A 15,801-nucleotide genomic window follows, 5' to 3' on the forward strand; every position below is an offset into this window, starting at 1 on the left:
TGTCAATGAATGGAGCTACAGTGAATTTATGAAATCGCTTCAATCATTTGTAATAGCCCTGTACTTATATTGATATGGTGTCTGTTCTTTCGGACATGATCAAAAGAACAAACACCATATCCATATAAGTAATATTGTGAATGGTGGTTTGAAAAGCGTTACATTCAAAGCACATTTCCTTTTATGCAAGATGAACTATGTTATTAAAAATTTCACTGGCACATTTGTGTGATGTATCTTAGTGTGACGCGCGCAAAAAAGATCAACAACATATGTGGAAGCTTAACTTCTTTTCCAGCATATTAATCTTAAGAGACCAATATAATATGTGAATTCTATGTATATTAATTTAAACCATTAACTTTTCTTGTTTGCGTATTCGTGCTGCTGAAGAGTGATCTTGCTATTGGCTAAGTACATCACGTGTCGTATGCTGCCATGAGCTGGCGAGATCACGTGACTTGAGCTATGACTGACTTACAAAAGCCCATCGCAATCTCGATTTCAATGTTTCGGAAAGTAACATGCGGTGTTTGGGGGAATTCAAATTTAAACCTTCATAATACGAAAATATGCAGCGTTCATGTTGCAGCACATCAAAGGTCTTTCAAAACATGTTTTTCCCCCCTGAGTTTCGTTTTCTAAAGTGCCAGGAAACTCTACTCTGATATATAAAACCATAAACATTCAAAGGATTGATGAATTTTACTGTGCCAAGGAAGAGTATACTGTCACTTGACACGGAAAAAGTGTATTTTCACCCGGGAGAAATTGTATTTTTAACCGGGAAATCCAGGATATTATTTATTTATTTATTTATTTATTTTTTCTTCTTTGTCCATGTTACACCCTGATTCTGGATGGATGCAATCGAATATAGGAGCTGTAAAAGGATTGAGGTCCTCCAGCAATGGGCCAATGTCTGGAGCACTAACTCTGACAAAGGATGTGGTGATACTTAACACCTGGTATTACTCTCATTGGTCCAATACTGCAGCTGTTTGTATAAAACATGTTCACATAAGAGTTTCTTCAATCGGGAGAAAACTGGGGAAAATGCAGGAATTTTTTAGAATAATTTTTACTGGCAGGAACTGATACTCTGCAAAGAATTTTACCGTATATCTAAAGTTTTAACACATACAAAAGAGACCAATATTAAATGTGAAAGCTTAGCTTTTCTGGTAGGTACACTATGTTTATTGACTTAAAATATGCTGGTGTATAAAACCTTAACCATTCAAAGGATTGATAAGTTTCACAGTTCTGAGGGAAAGTGTATTTTAACCCAGGGAAAAGTGTATTACTAATAAGGACATCTGAAGAAATCCAGGAAGAATTTTTCTGTGTCCGCATATACACCCTGATTAAATAATATATGGATGTGAATTACACCTTAAAAATGTGGAAATGTCAAATTATCTTTTAAATTATTTTTTTTAGAATTGAATCCAGATGCAATTTTTTTTATCAGATACTGTTTGAAATACTGTCTTCTGCATACAAATATTTAAAATTTAAACCAGTTTTCGCATATTGGTAGTGGACATCGTCTAGCGAAGCCAAGTTTGGAAGAACAATGGAATTACTTATCAGTGTGCTCGATGCATTGGTGACATGCCTATTGTGGGGATTACTCTCTGGGTAATGCAATGAAGGATTAAACTGTTGGGACCTAGCATCATACAACAAAGAAACATTTACTCTTTTTGTAATAGCTAAAATTCAGAAGTCTGTATAATGCAGACTTCTAACGTGTGTGTTATATGGGTTTTGAACTGTGGTAATGCTGGTAGATGTGAGACATCGACTTCGTTTTTTATGATACTGCAGACCTTAGCAAGCAATGAGTGGTAGCTGTTGCTGAATGTGGTGTTGCGCATTGCTTGTTATTTTCTTTTAATATTTTGAAATGAGTGAAGACTAATCCTGGTCTATCATGCATGGAGCTATGTTACAACCCTAACTACACTAGAAAGGATTGACAATCCTTGTGACCATTTGTCACACGAGCTTTCGCAGAAACATAAAACACAGGTAGAGGCTGGGGGGGGGGGGGGGGGGCAGCTTATTTCTCGCACCACTCTCTCTCCCTTCTGGTTGTCATAATTTCAGGCTGTTCAATTGGCTGATAGCCAGTTCATACTATCAACATATTTGACTACAGCCAAAGTTACCCTGTAATGTATAAATAATTGTTTTTGGCTCTACTTCTGCACTAAGTACATACTACATCAGTTATGTCAGTGATGATGTCAAGTATGAATTGCACAACCATTAATGCCCACAGGAGGTCAAAATGAATATTCTGCAGATATTTGAACTATTGGGTTGGGTAATAAAGGAAAGTGCTGCTGCTTCTCAACAGAAACAATCACTTTTTCAAAGCTTAAATACAGGAAAAAGAAGAAAACAAGACCATTTCGGAAAAAACTGTTAGTTTTTGCAAAAGCAAATATCTTAGTGAAAATGCCCCAATTGCACTTTTCCCCCCTTTTTCTTTTAAAACCTATGCAACAGGCTACAGCTTCTTCTCCAGACACATCGTATGCCAACATTTTAAATTTGTATGTCTAATCACTTACGAGGAAAAATACGCGAATTTAGCCAAAAATAGATGTTAAATTGCCAGTTCCCCCTATTGAATGTCATCCAACCAGCTGTACCAGAGCTAGTTACAAACAGTGGTACTTAGTAAAATTCACCTGCTGGATGAATGAGACTTACAATCAAGGGAGTACAGGGCTATAAAAACCCAAATGAGGGTAACACAGGAGTAGGCCTAAATAATAAACAAACAACACACTAAGCTGCTGCGAGCAGCACAGTGAAAACATTGTCATAGCCAAAAGAGAGAGAAATCTGCACACTGTACAACGGGCGTTCAACAAGTAATCCCACCTTCATCCCCTCCCTCCCCCCCCCCCCCTTTTCTGAAAGCAGGTTGGTTTTATTCCGGATTCCAATACACCATATTATTCCACAGTCCTTTGGTAACAACCGTATTTTTCAACATAGTATCCATTCAGTGTGGCAGCCTTACACCACTTAGTGAAAAGGCCTGTATGTCCACATTGTACCACTCCACTGCTTGACGTCAGAGCCAATGTTGTGCTTCTTAAATAACCTGCCCATCATCCACGTACTGCTCCTCACATAGTACATCTTTCATTGGGCCAAACAGATGCAAGTAGAAAGGTGCGAGATTCACGTCACAGGGTGAATGAGGAAGAGCAGTCCACTGAAATTTTGTGAGCTCCTTTTGGCTGCACAAAATTGAGTGAGGCCTACATTATCACAGGAAAAGCGAAGTTTGTTTGTGTTTTTGCTGCAGCAAATGTGCTGAAGTCGTTCCTTCAGTTTCCTATGGGTAACACAATACTCTTCAAAAGTTGATCAGTGCACCATGAGAGAGGACATGAAATAGAGTAACTGCTTCAGTCTGAGAAGACAGTCGCAATAACTTAACCAACTGAGGAGTCTGCTTTGAACTTTTCTTCAGAGGAGAGTTGGTGTAGCACCACTCTATAGATTGCAGTTTTGTTCCCAGTTTGAAGAGACGAACCCATGTTTCATTGCCTGTGATTGACAAAAAAATCATAAAGATCAGTCTCGTAACATGCAAGCAATCCCACACAGATGCTCCTTTGTTGATGTTTATGGTCTACTGTTGGGTGGCGAGGGACCCAGTGGGGGCACACCTAGAAGCACCCCAATTGTCGAATGAGTGTGTCGACGCTAGCAACAGAGACATCCAGTTAAGCAGCAAGGTGTTTGATTGTGATCAGTTGATCACCTTGAATGAGCATTCCAACATAGGAGTCACAGCTGTTTGCGACCATTCGGCATGCAGGAGATCGGACTACCCTGCGTGACCTTGTTTTGGTGATGACACATTCTTCGACCAATAACTCATCGTGTTTTTGTTTACTGACAGGTCTCCATAGATATCCCACTAGTGCCTATGAATATCTGTGATGATCTGATTTTCCACCAAGAGAACAGCTCCCTGCTTGAAATGCACCTCCATTACAGACCCCATTTTGAAGACTAAGTAAAGCGCCGTCACACATCAAAAATATTATTGAAGACTATGTATAGCACTGCCATGTATCGAAACGTTACGAAACTGTAGGGGCTGAAGTGGAAATATTCCTCAGTAAATTCTGCATTTTTGTCATCTGAACTTGGCCGTAGAAAAAACTGTATTGCATCACTTACTAAACACATCTTGTACAAGTGAATGTGCCAATTTACTTTGCAGATAGAGCGATTGAAAGAAAATATGACATAGAAGAAGTTATTCAGACAGGCATTCACTAGCAAGACAAGAAAGATGAGGAGAATAGTAAGAGAAACAAATGAAAGCCTAAGCCGCATGTTAAAATTTTCCACATAGTTTAATTCAGTCATCACTAACACTTGGTTCAAGAACCGTGAAAGCATGTTGTATATGTGGGAGAGACCTAGATAACACTAGAAGGCGTGCGCGAAAACACGCCGCGCGCGCACCCACACACACACACACACACACACACACACACACACACACACACACACACACACACTGAAGAGCCAAAGACACAGATAAACATGCCTAACATAATGTAGGGCCCCCACAAGCATGTAGAAGTGCCGCGACATGACGTGGTATGGACTTGACTAATGTCTGAAGTAGTGCTGGAGGGAACTGACTCCAGGAATCCTGCAGGGCTGCCCATAAATCCGTAAGAGTATGAGAAGCTGGAGACCTCTTCTGAACAGCATGTTACAAGGCATCCCAGATATGCTCAACAATGTTCATTTCTGGGGAGTTTGGTGGTCTGTGGAAGTGTTTAATAACTCAGAAAAGTGTTCCTTGAGCCACTCTGTAGCAATTCTGTTTGTATGGGATTTAGTGTTGTCCTGCTGGAATTGGCCAAGTCTGTCGAAATGCACAGTGGACATGACTGGATGGAGCAGATAGGGTGCTTCCTTGTGTCTCACCTGTCAGTCGTATCTAGTTGTATCGGGGGTCCCATATCACTCCACACGCCCCACGCCATTACAGAGCCTCCATCAGCTTGAACAGTCCCCTGTACATGTCCATCTGCTAGATACAATTAGAAACGACTTGTCTGACCAGGCAACATGTTTCCAGTCAACAACAGGTCAATGTTGTTGTTGATGGGGCCCAGGCGAAGCGTAAAGCTTTGAATCATGTAGTCATCAGGGATACAAGAATGGGCCTTGGGCTCGGAAAGCCAATATCAATGTTTTGTGGAATGGTTTGAATACTGACTCGTTGATGGCCCGGCTATGAAATTTGCACAACTTGTGGTAAGGTTGCACTTATGCCACGTTGTCATTAGTCATGTTCTTGCAAGATCTTTTTCTGGTTGCATCAATGTCAGAGATTTGATGTTTCACTGGATTCCTCATATTCACGGTGCACTCATGATATGGTCGTACAGGAAAATCCACACTTCATCCCTACCTCTGAGATGCTGTGTCCCGTCGCCCGTGGGCCGACTATAATGCCATGTTCAAATTAACTTAAATCTTGATATTCTGCCATTGTTACAGAAATAACCAATGTAACAACTGCGCCAGACACGTACTGTCTTACATAGGCGTTGTGAATGCAGTGCTGTATTCTGTCTGTTTGCATCTCTCTGTATTTAAAAAACTGTGCCTATACCAGTTTCTTTCGCACTTCAGTGTATATCTAACCACTTTTGAAATTGAGACTTTTCCAGGGGCAGATGTGGGATCTGACTACAATTGGTTATGAACTGTAGATTAAAAGTGAAGAAATTACAGAAATGTAGGAAATTAAGGAGATGAGACCTGGATAAGTTGAAAGAACCAGAAGTTGTTGAGAGTTTCACGGGGAATGTTAGACACCAATTATCCTAAACAGGAGATATAAAGTAGAAGCCGAATAGTTATCATTGCAAGGTAAAATAGTGATGTTAGCAGAGGATCACATAGGTAAAAACACAAGTTCCCATAGAATTCCTTAGCTGTCGCAGGAGGTAATGAATTTACTGGGTGAAAGGAGAAAACAGAAAGGTGGAAGTGTATATATGGAAGGGCTGTACAAAGAAAATGAACTTTCTGCAGTGTCGTGGAAAGGGGAAGAGAAGTCGATAAGACGATACTGTGGGAATAATTTTACAGAGCACTGCAGACCTTACTCAAAACAAGGACCCTGGAGTAGATGACATTACTACTGATGTCTTTGAGAGTGCCGGCATGACAAAACTATTCCATCTAGTGCGCAAGATTGTATGACACAGGCAAAATGCCCCCAGACATTAATAAAAATTGTTGCTGAAAGGTTTTAATATCAATGGACTATGAGTTTAATAAGTCATGGTGACAAAGTACTGCCATGAATTATAAGTGAAATACTGGAACAGCAGGTAGAAGCTGACCTTGGGGAAGATTAGATTGAGTTCTGGAGAAATAGAGGGACATGAGTAACGACAATTACCCTACAACTTATCCTAAAACTGTAGGGTAAAGACAGCAAACCTATGTTTATATTACTTGTAGACTTGGAGAGTGACTTTACAATGTTGCCTGTGATACACACTGACATTTTTAAGGTAGCACTGGTAAAATACAGGGAACAAAAGGTCATTCACAATTTGTCAGAAACCAGACAGTATTTTTGATTCGGGGTGTGACAGGGATGCAGTGTGGTTGAGAACAGAGTGAAACAGAGTGGAAGCGTATCCTTGATGTTATTCAGTCTGAACAGTAAAGAAAACAAAAGGTTCAGGGACCAAATTCTATAAGAGGCAGCAAAGGACTTGAATGAACGTTTGATCTGAATAGATTGTTTCTTGAAAGGAACATACAAGATGAACATTAACAAAGGCAAAACAATGGTATTTCAATAAAGGCAACACTGAGAGAATCAGATAGGAAACAAGACACTAAAAGTAGTAAGAGTTTTGATATTTGTGCAGAAAAATAACTGATAATAGCTGAACTAAAGAAGATATAAAATGTAGACTGGCAGTGGCAAGGAAAGCATTGAAGAAGAGAAATTTGTTAACATCGTATACAGATTTAAGTGTTAGGAAGACTTTTCTAAAGGGATTTGCCTGGAACGTAGCCATTTACGGAAGTGAAATATGGACAATAAGTAGTTCCAACAAGAAGAGAATAGAAACTTTTGAAATGCGGTGCAACAGAAGAATGCTCAAGATCGGTAGATCGTGTAATCAATGAGAGGAAGTACTGGATACAATTGGGAGTGAAGAATTTGTGGCATAACTTGACTAAAAGAAAGGATTGGTTGATGTGTGACAAATAAGGAGATTATCAGTTGTTACCAAGTTTGACCTCGCAGTCTGGAAATAGTAATTCGTTTTGCATGCCTAGTTTTTACTACTGCTACTACTACTACTATTACTACTACATGTCCTGCCGAGTTTGATCCAAAGAGCATTATCCTAGGCTGTTGGGCTTGCGATGTGGTTATTATGGATACTGTTGAAGAATCTCCCAAAAATCAGTATGTGAGGTCTGCATGATTACGCCGTGAAGCACTGGCCTGCAACGTAGAGCTGGCGAAGTACAGGCGCTCAGCGCCGCTATTTGCGGCGTGGAGGCGCTGTTGACGCCGGCGGGCTCCCGGTCGGCGTGTTTGTTCAGTGATGGAAGCGGCCGCGCCGTGGCCAGCTGACTGGTGTTCGCTGCCACCCGCTGGCGCCTGCTGGTGGTGGCAACTGCCGCTAACCCTTCCCGCTGTGAGTTGCCTCGCTTACTTGCGCTTGCGCATTGTGCCGCCTGCCAGATTGCACCACCAAGCAATCACTGGAATCTCTCCCACCCTTCAATGAATTAACTCCTAAACCATTGCCTGTACAAATTAGTATTGGAGTTTCTTGTAATAACATACACTGGTTCTGTAACAGTATGCACACTAAACTAACAATAATTTCATTAATTCATGTGTTCAAATGAATGGTAGCTATGAGCGACACAGATGATCACTCGGCTCGAATACTTCGAATAGAGTCACTAAATAAAATCTGAGACATTTGTAAGTTCCATGTTTGCCTGGCACTAAGTATGTTTTCGCTACGTTAAAATGATCATGGGTGAGAAAATTGTATCCCGTAAATTATTATCCCTGCGTACGTAGAAGACTTGAGTTTCAGCGTAGAAGACTAGAGTTTCAGGGATTTTTGCTACTACTACTACCACCACCACCACCACCACCACCACTACTACCACCACCAATAGCAGTAGTAGGGAACGAAGAGCTTAACTACGTAAGTTTCTAAAATTGAGTCTACTCTCATGTGTTATGGAAAGAGAGAGATTCACCCAGCACATTACCCCAGTGAGTTGGATTTATTAACCAAAGAGAATCTAGAAACACTTTATTTGCCATCGAAGAGGGCATTGTGCTGGCGCGAGCACGCACGCTGGAGAGAGAGAGAGAGAGAGAGAGAGAGAGAGAGAGAGAGAGAGAGAGATTCGTGGAGTTCTTTATTGCGTGCTTCTGTGTTGACAAGGCATGCCCGAAATAGATCGCTGGGCGTTCGGCAAGTAACTCAGCTTTCTGCTTTTCGATTACAGAGACGTACCAGATCTATATGACCTGTTAAGACACTGTACATCTGTTAGGAGTACGTTGCACCTCTTAGCTACAAGAAAGCAAAGTAGGTAGTCCTTACCACAGCAATGGTAAAATGTGCTTGTTCACTCTGTCGGACAATGAACGTGTCGGCTATGTTGCCGGCGTTCTCGGAATTGGATGTCACTTTTCCTCTGGGTTTCGGGAATACATTGTCAGGTTTTTACATTATGTTGCACTAGTTGAACGACTACTACGCGAATAGGGAAAAAAAATCGCTTGCAGCTACAGTACTGACAACAGAGAAAAATCTTCTATTAAACTACCTTCTGGTTACTGGTGACAATAATACTTCAGTTGTGTCAAATGTAGTGCGGTGTGTTCAAAATAAAACAGAAGAACACAGATGTTTTGAGTAATGTGAAATATGTGCCTTTTGCTAGAGGGCGACAAAATGAGAGCTAGTTACGTACTTAGCACAAACGGTGATTCGTATTGTCATTTCTTTGAGGGATATTACTAATGTATAGGGAACATTAGTCTCGCGTGCAGATTAGATGAAACCAATTAAGAAAATAGTTCAAGATTATGTACGTTCACATTTATCATTCTTATTAACGTAGTGTGTCTGGAAACTGAAGAGCGAGAAGTGTCCCCATTCTGTCGACCCATCGACGTTACAAGGGAGCACCTGCAGGCTGTTCCACGAACTCGCGCCGAACCTTATGAATCGTGCCGTTTGAGTCATGGTCGAACTAGTGCGCAGCTTCGCCCGAAGCAAGGGCGAACATAACCGCGGCAAGGGGAGAGGGTCACCTCCTAGCTCTCAAGGAAAGGAAAAACGGTTTGTAGTCAGGTGTTTCTTCTTTCGAGAAAATTACTTGAAAATTTGGAATTACGCCGGTTTTAACAGGATTGGGACTGGAACTTTTCGTAGATACGTTGCATTTGTTTTCATAAATATTGAAAGTATTTCGTATCCAGGTCTTACCGTCCCCCCTGCAAACTAACATGTGGACGCCCTTGGCCCGAAGAATGGTTATTTTATACAAGATGCGTTAGTATGAGACTAAATACAGAAATTAGTTACAAACATAACTAGCGCAAGAAATGCACACAAACAATCTTGCTAATTAGCACGCTGTACTGCACTGCTAGACGGGAAATTGATTCTTAGTCATCGTGTACGGCAGTTTGTAGCACTCTTCCGGGAAAGAACATTTAATCCCGACAAGCGCTGCTTGCTTTCATACAGATTTCAGGCGCGGTTCTCACTTAAGGACACTATATTCAACACGACACCTAGAAGGGTGTCTGAGCACGACCCACGGCCAGACCCAAACTTCCATATGTTGTCAACCATGTGTCCACAACCTGCACTCGTTCATCCATTATGTATTTTCCTGTACAGGGGAGATTTGTTGATTGATACTCGCTTGCCTTCTTTCGGCGAATGAATAAGACACTGCGATGGATGTATGTATGTATTTTCGAAGGAACTACGCAACGTACACTTCAATATCGTACGTAGCAGTAACAGTCGCACGACGCGGTGCGGCGCAATAGGCGATACGATCAGCGATGCTATTCTCGATATAACAAGCAACACAACACGACTCAGTTTTTTGTTTCCGTTGCAATCATCAATTCTTCTTAAGAGAGAGTTATTGGGCCAGTCATTATTTAACGTTAAGACTGGAAAGAAGATGACGAGGGCAGTTAAATAAGTAATGCAACACATTTTTTTTCTGAAACAGGGGTTGTTTTGTTCAGCATTGAAATACACCGGGTTATTCCCCAATCTTTTAGCTACACAACACTATTTTTCAACGTAATCTCCATTCAATGCTACGGCCTTACGCCACCTTGAAATGAGGGCCTGTATGCCTGCACGGTACCATTCCACTGGTCGATGTCGGAGCCAACGTCGTACTGCATCAATAACTTCTTCACCATCCGCATAGTGCCTCCCACGGATTGCGTCCTTCATCGGGCCAAACATATGGAAATCCGACGGTGCGAGATCGGGGCTGTAGGGTGCATGAGGAAGAACAGTCCACTGAAGTTTTGTGAGCTCCTCTCGGGTGCGAAGACTTGTGTGAGCTCTTGCGTTGTCATGAAGAAGGAGAAGTTCGTTCAGATTTTTGTGCCTACGAACACGCTGAAGTCGTTTCTTCAATTTCTGAAGAGTAGCACAATACACTTCAGAGTTGATCGTTTGACCATGGGGAAGGACATCGAACAGAATAACCCCTTCAGCGTCCCAGAAGACTGTAACCATGACTTCACCAGCTGAGGGTATGGCTTTAAACTTTTTCTTGGTAGGGGAGTGGGTGTGGCGCCACTCCATTGATTGCCGTTTTGTTTCAGGTTCGAAGTGATGAACCCATGTTTCATCGCCTGTAACAATCTTTGACAAGAAATTGTCACCCTCAGCCACATGACGGGCAAGTAATTCCGCACAGATGGTTCTCCTTTGCTCTTCATGGTGTTCGGTTAGACAACGAGGGACCCAGCGGGAACAAACCTTTGAATATCCCAACTGGTGAACAATTGTGACAGCACTACCAACAGAGATGTCAAGTTCAGCACTGAGTTGTTTGATGGTGATCCGTCGATCATCTCGAACGAGTGTGTTCGCACGCTCCGCCATTGCAGGAGTCACAGCTGTGCACTGCCGGCCCGCACGCGGGAGATCAGACAGTCTTGCTTGACCTTGCGGCGATGATGACACACGCTTTGCCCAACGACTCACCGTGCTTTTGTCCACTGCCAGATCACCGTAGACATTCTGCAAGCGCCTATGAATATCTGAGATGCCCTGGTTTTCCGCCAAAAGAAACTCGATCACTGCCCGTTGTTTGCAACGCACATCCGTTACAGACGCCATTTTAACAGCTCCGTACAGCGCTGCCACCTGTCGGAAGTCAATGAAACTATACGAGACGAAGCGGGAATGTTTGAAAATATTCCACCAGAAATTTCCGGTTTTTTCAATCAAAATTGGCCGAGAAAAAAAATGTGTTGCATTACTTATTGAACTGCCCTCGTATCAAATATAGTTCAGCTTTAGTTTATTGTGAGGTTTCTCAATGCGAACCCAAATTTTGCAGAGCTGAGGAGCTATTTGTTATAACAGTGTAAGCTGGTGAAAATGTGTGAGCGTCGTTAAAAATGCAACCATGAAAAGTGTTCAAGGCCACCTATTATTTTACTTTAATCAGTATAGTACATACATAAATTATGATTACAAATTAATACAGTTGTGATACTATTTCTGCAACTACAGTTTCAGCAAGTGGCATGTGATTCAGGAAGGATTGTTGCTGGATTTGTAGTGAGATCAGTCATCATCGATTGTGTAGCAAAATGGCTCTGAGCACTGTGGGACTCAACTTCTAAGGTCATTAGTCCCCTAGAACTTAGAACTAGTTCAACCTAACTAACCTAAGGACATAACACACATCCACGCCCGAGGCAGGATTCTAACCTGCGACATAGCGGTCTCGCGGTTCCAGACTGCAGCGCCTAGAACCACACGGCCACTTCGGCCGGCGATTGTGTAGCAGTGGTGGCGAATTCGTTATGGGAATAAACAATATGTTTGAAGAAATAGGAATCTCCCTTGATGATAAAGAAAACCCTTTGTGTCCTTTTTGGCATCGTCCACCTACCCATTCAGAAATACCAGGATTTTGATCGCTTATCAACTTTTACTCCTGTCACAAAGCTTCACGAAATAGAGGAGCATAGACTGAAAAAACTTCCAGCCAGCAAATCATCAGCTGACGACTCCCTGTGTTGAAGGTTTTAGTTTCTGGCTTCAGCTTGTTTGGGCAGTTTACGAAAAAGAGAGACACGGGCAACTCCGCTCTGGCATCGCATGTGGCGCGTCATGGACAGTCTTTGCTTTATCTCGTGTATGTTCTGGAGGCAGGAAAGAGATATAGCTCTCCTATGGCAGTATTTAAAAAAAAAATATCAGCGTGTTAGCTGCATTTCGTGCGCAGCAGTATAGGCTATAAAATCCATAAAACGTAACCATTAAGCGACTACATTTTTTCGCTTCAAACTCTCCAAAACATTGACGGTGTTTTATTTGACTTCGAAGTACTACTAATAACTACTAACACTATGCTAAAAGAAAACCAGTTCATTATCTGCGCCTGCTGGGGTGGCCGAGTGGTTCTAGGCGCTACAGTCTGGAACCGGGCGACCGCTACGGTCGCAGGTTCGAATCCTGCCTCGGGTATGGATGTGTGTGCTGTCCTTAGGTTAGTTAGGTTTAAGTAGTTCTAAGTTCTAGGGTACTGATGACCTCTGAAGTTAAGTCCCATAGTGCTCAGAGCCATTTCATTATTTGCTTGTGGTATCAGACTCTAAGATACGTAATAATCTTTCGGTTTTAAGTTTTACTGAGATTGTAACCACAAAGTTGAATGTAGCTTTGCTTCATGTACATCAGTTTTTTGAGCCACAATGGATAGCTTGAAATTTTGCTCGCCGTTTATCGCACGAAACAAGTTGTGTGGAGCGACCAGCATTCCTAGTTGTGCCGGGCAATACGACCTAGTTACATTTTGGTGTCGTACTGTCGTCGTCAAAAGTGTGAACCAGTAAGTCGCTTAAACTATGTTTCTGTGCGCTGCGCCGACGCGGGTTGACTCTGCCTCCTATCAGGAGTCGCATCTCCCATTATTAATCAATCGCGCCGTAGTTACGCCATAAATAAATTGTCTCCGTAGCTTACTGGTTAGCGTCGCTGCCTTCAGTACGGAAGGACTGTTGCAGGTCTCACCTCAGGTCTGGAACAGAGCGCAACTCAGCTTCGTGATGCGAAATGACGAACTGCTTGAATCCAGCAGCAGCAACAGGGTTCATTAGTTCGCAAAAACAATTGGAGGGATTGGCGACATACTAATCACATATCCAGCCATGATTGGGGCAGGTGTACGGCCTAATCCGTTGAATTGTGTTTACGTCTATGCTTACATTGGTAACTTGGGTAAAGCTACTTTCGGAACACACACGTAAATGGAAAGTGAAAGTATGCATGCCATTTAGCAACTTTGAGCCATACGCATAAAATGGTCTTGTCCTTACTGTCGTTTATTTATCAATCAACATATTCGACCCCTTTTTCCGAATTAAGCGTCAAGGTAACTCAGTATACGAAACTTTTAATTACCCCAAAAAATCAATATACCAGATACTTCTGACGTACGAGAACTACTGAGGAAGCAGAAAACCCCTTTGTTTAAAAAGTCCGTAAGTGGCAAGGAGACCGTGTTGGCAGTAAGCATTGTACACATTTAGAATGAAACGGGCGAACAGTGCGGCTAAATATCGCACGGATAGGTTATTTCTACCGTCGGCGGAGTTTGCGCACTTTGCTGGTTCTGGTCCTCCGCCAACCTTGCACCTGTTTCCATTTGATTGTAGCAGGTCACTGCTCATCTTTGCAAGTGGAGGGAATGCGTTGTCCTTCCTGACTCAACGATAGTCCGTGATATCAGTGAAAGAAGAATTCCGCTCTAGTTTCTAATATAACAAATAGCGAGACGGGAATTTGGGGTAATTTATACAAACGCGAAAGCCACATTGCGCCCAACATACCTTCGGGTCGCGTTTGTCGTCAGAAATGATGAACGAAAACATAGACCTTTCTTTCAGTGGTTGAGTTCAGGCTGGAAACTTAGGTAGTGTAATTTGTCCAACTGTCATTATAGACAACAGTGCCGAAACTTCTAAACTGCCGTAAAGTTATTGGCTTAGTGCATAAACAGGAAAAAACAGGAGATAAATTCTGATTACGTGTGTGCACAGATGTGGTTCATAGCCCAGCGTGTCGAATTCTTAAAAGTCTAATTGTCATTGTGAATGTAGCCCCATTCTTTCGTGAATGTACTGGCTGGTGGTGCTGTTGTTCCTGTTCGTAACTCAACGGCTTTCCTGCAGAAGCGCAGTTCTGTACATTATCATTTTTCTTGTGAAAAGACCAAACTATAATGGAAAGATTACGTTTCATACTGACAGCTCCAGCCTACTTGCCTGTAGCGTTTAGACAAACTGCACTGTGATAAACGTAATATTTAACGTTAGACGTATGGGATAAAGTGGTACTCCAGCTATCTGAAGTTAATTTTCCACAGGTCCTTAATAGCTATTGTCAGGATATTATTAACAATTTCTCACCTACCACCACCAATCATAAATGAATCGACGATTAGTCTTCAATGATCGCAGCCGTGAGTATATCGTGAAATCAGGGTGGAGTTAAATAAGCTTGAAGTGCCTGACAATAAAACCTCCGTCATGAATGTTCAGTTAGGTGCTCACTGTTCTTAAATACTGTCAAACCGTTCAGAATACCTACATGCTATCAAAATTGTTTAAGCGTTGCCGAAGCGCAGTGAACATTTTGGAATTCCTCGGTGTCAGAAACAATTGCAGAACTGTAAATGAAAACATCCTTGTAGACGTGTGATGCGACCAGAACGTACACCACATTTCTGTACCTTAATACTATTAACTTAAATCAGAATTATTAGACAATTTTGGTGGGTGGATCAAAGCACTATAAGTTAAAACGTTCCACATATCACCGGTTAGCTCCATATGACGGCTCAAACAAGCGAATGGGAATGGCGGCGATTTTTTAACTACTAATGCCCATCTCCGAAGAGGAGACAGTAGCCAGTAAAAGATACACTAAGTTCTGTTCATTGTTTACTCCGATGAAAGATTAACTTCGGCTTTCCTCCGAAGTAAATCAAGCATTGCTAACCTCATCACTACGCGCTTTACCGTTGCGCTTATGAAACCGGCATTAGTTTATATGCTGGGCCGCTTTTTATCGATAACTGCTGTCTGGCTTGCGCAGGCTGTGCTTTGTGGGGAGTGATACGAACTAGCACGCCCTGGTGCCCAGAGTCCAGAGAACAGAATCGCCCATGGCGGCAGCAACAAAACCTTAGTCAATCATGCGTCGGCCTCGTGCACGTCTGCGTAGGCTATTTGCAGGCGGGACTATACCGCTTCTGCAGGTGAGAAGCGTGTACACACACACACACCACCTTTTCCCATTCACAGGTACAAACTTGGTAGGTCATTTTAATTCTATTCATTGCATGTAAAGCAACGGAGGACCGGGACTGGAAATTTAATTTTCGTTGTACACTAAAATTAACTCGGTCGCAGTTAGAAGTTTACACCAGGCA

Source organism: Schistocerca cancellata, chromosome 1 (genome assembly GCF_023864275.1).
Source record: "Schistocerca cancellata isolate TAMUIC-IGC-003103 chromosome 1, iqSchCanc2.1, whole genome shotgun sequence".
Classification (NCBI taxonomy): domain Eukaryota; kingdom Metazoa; phylum Arthropoda; class Insecta; order Orthoptera; family Acrididae; genus Schistocerca; species Schistocerca cancellata.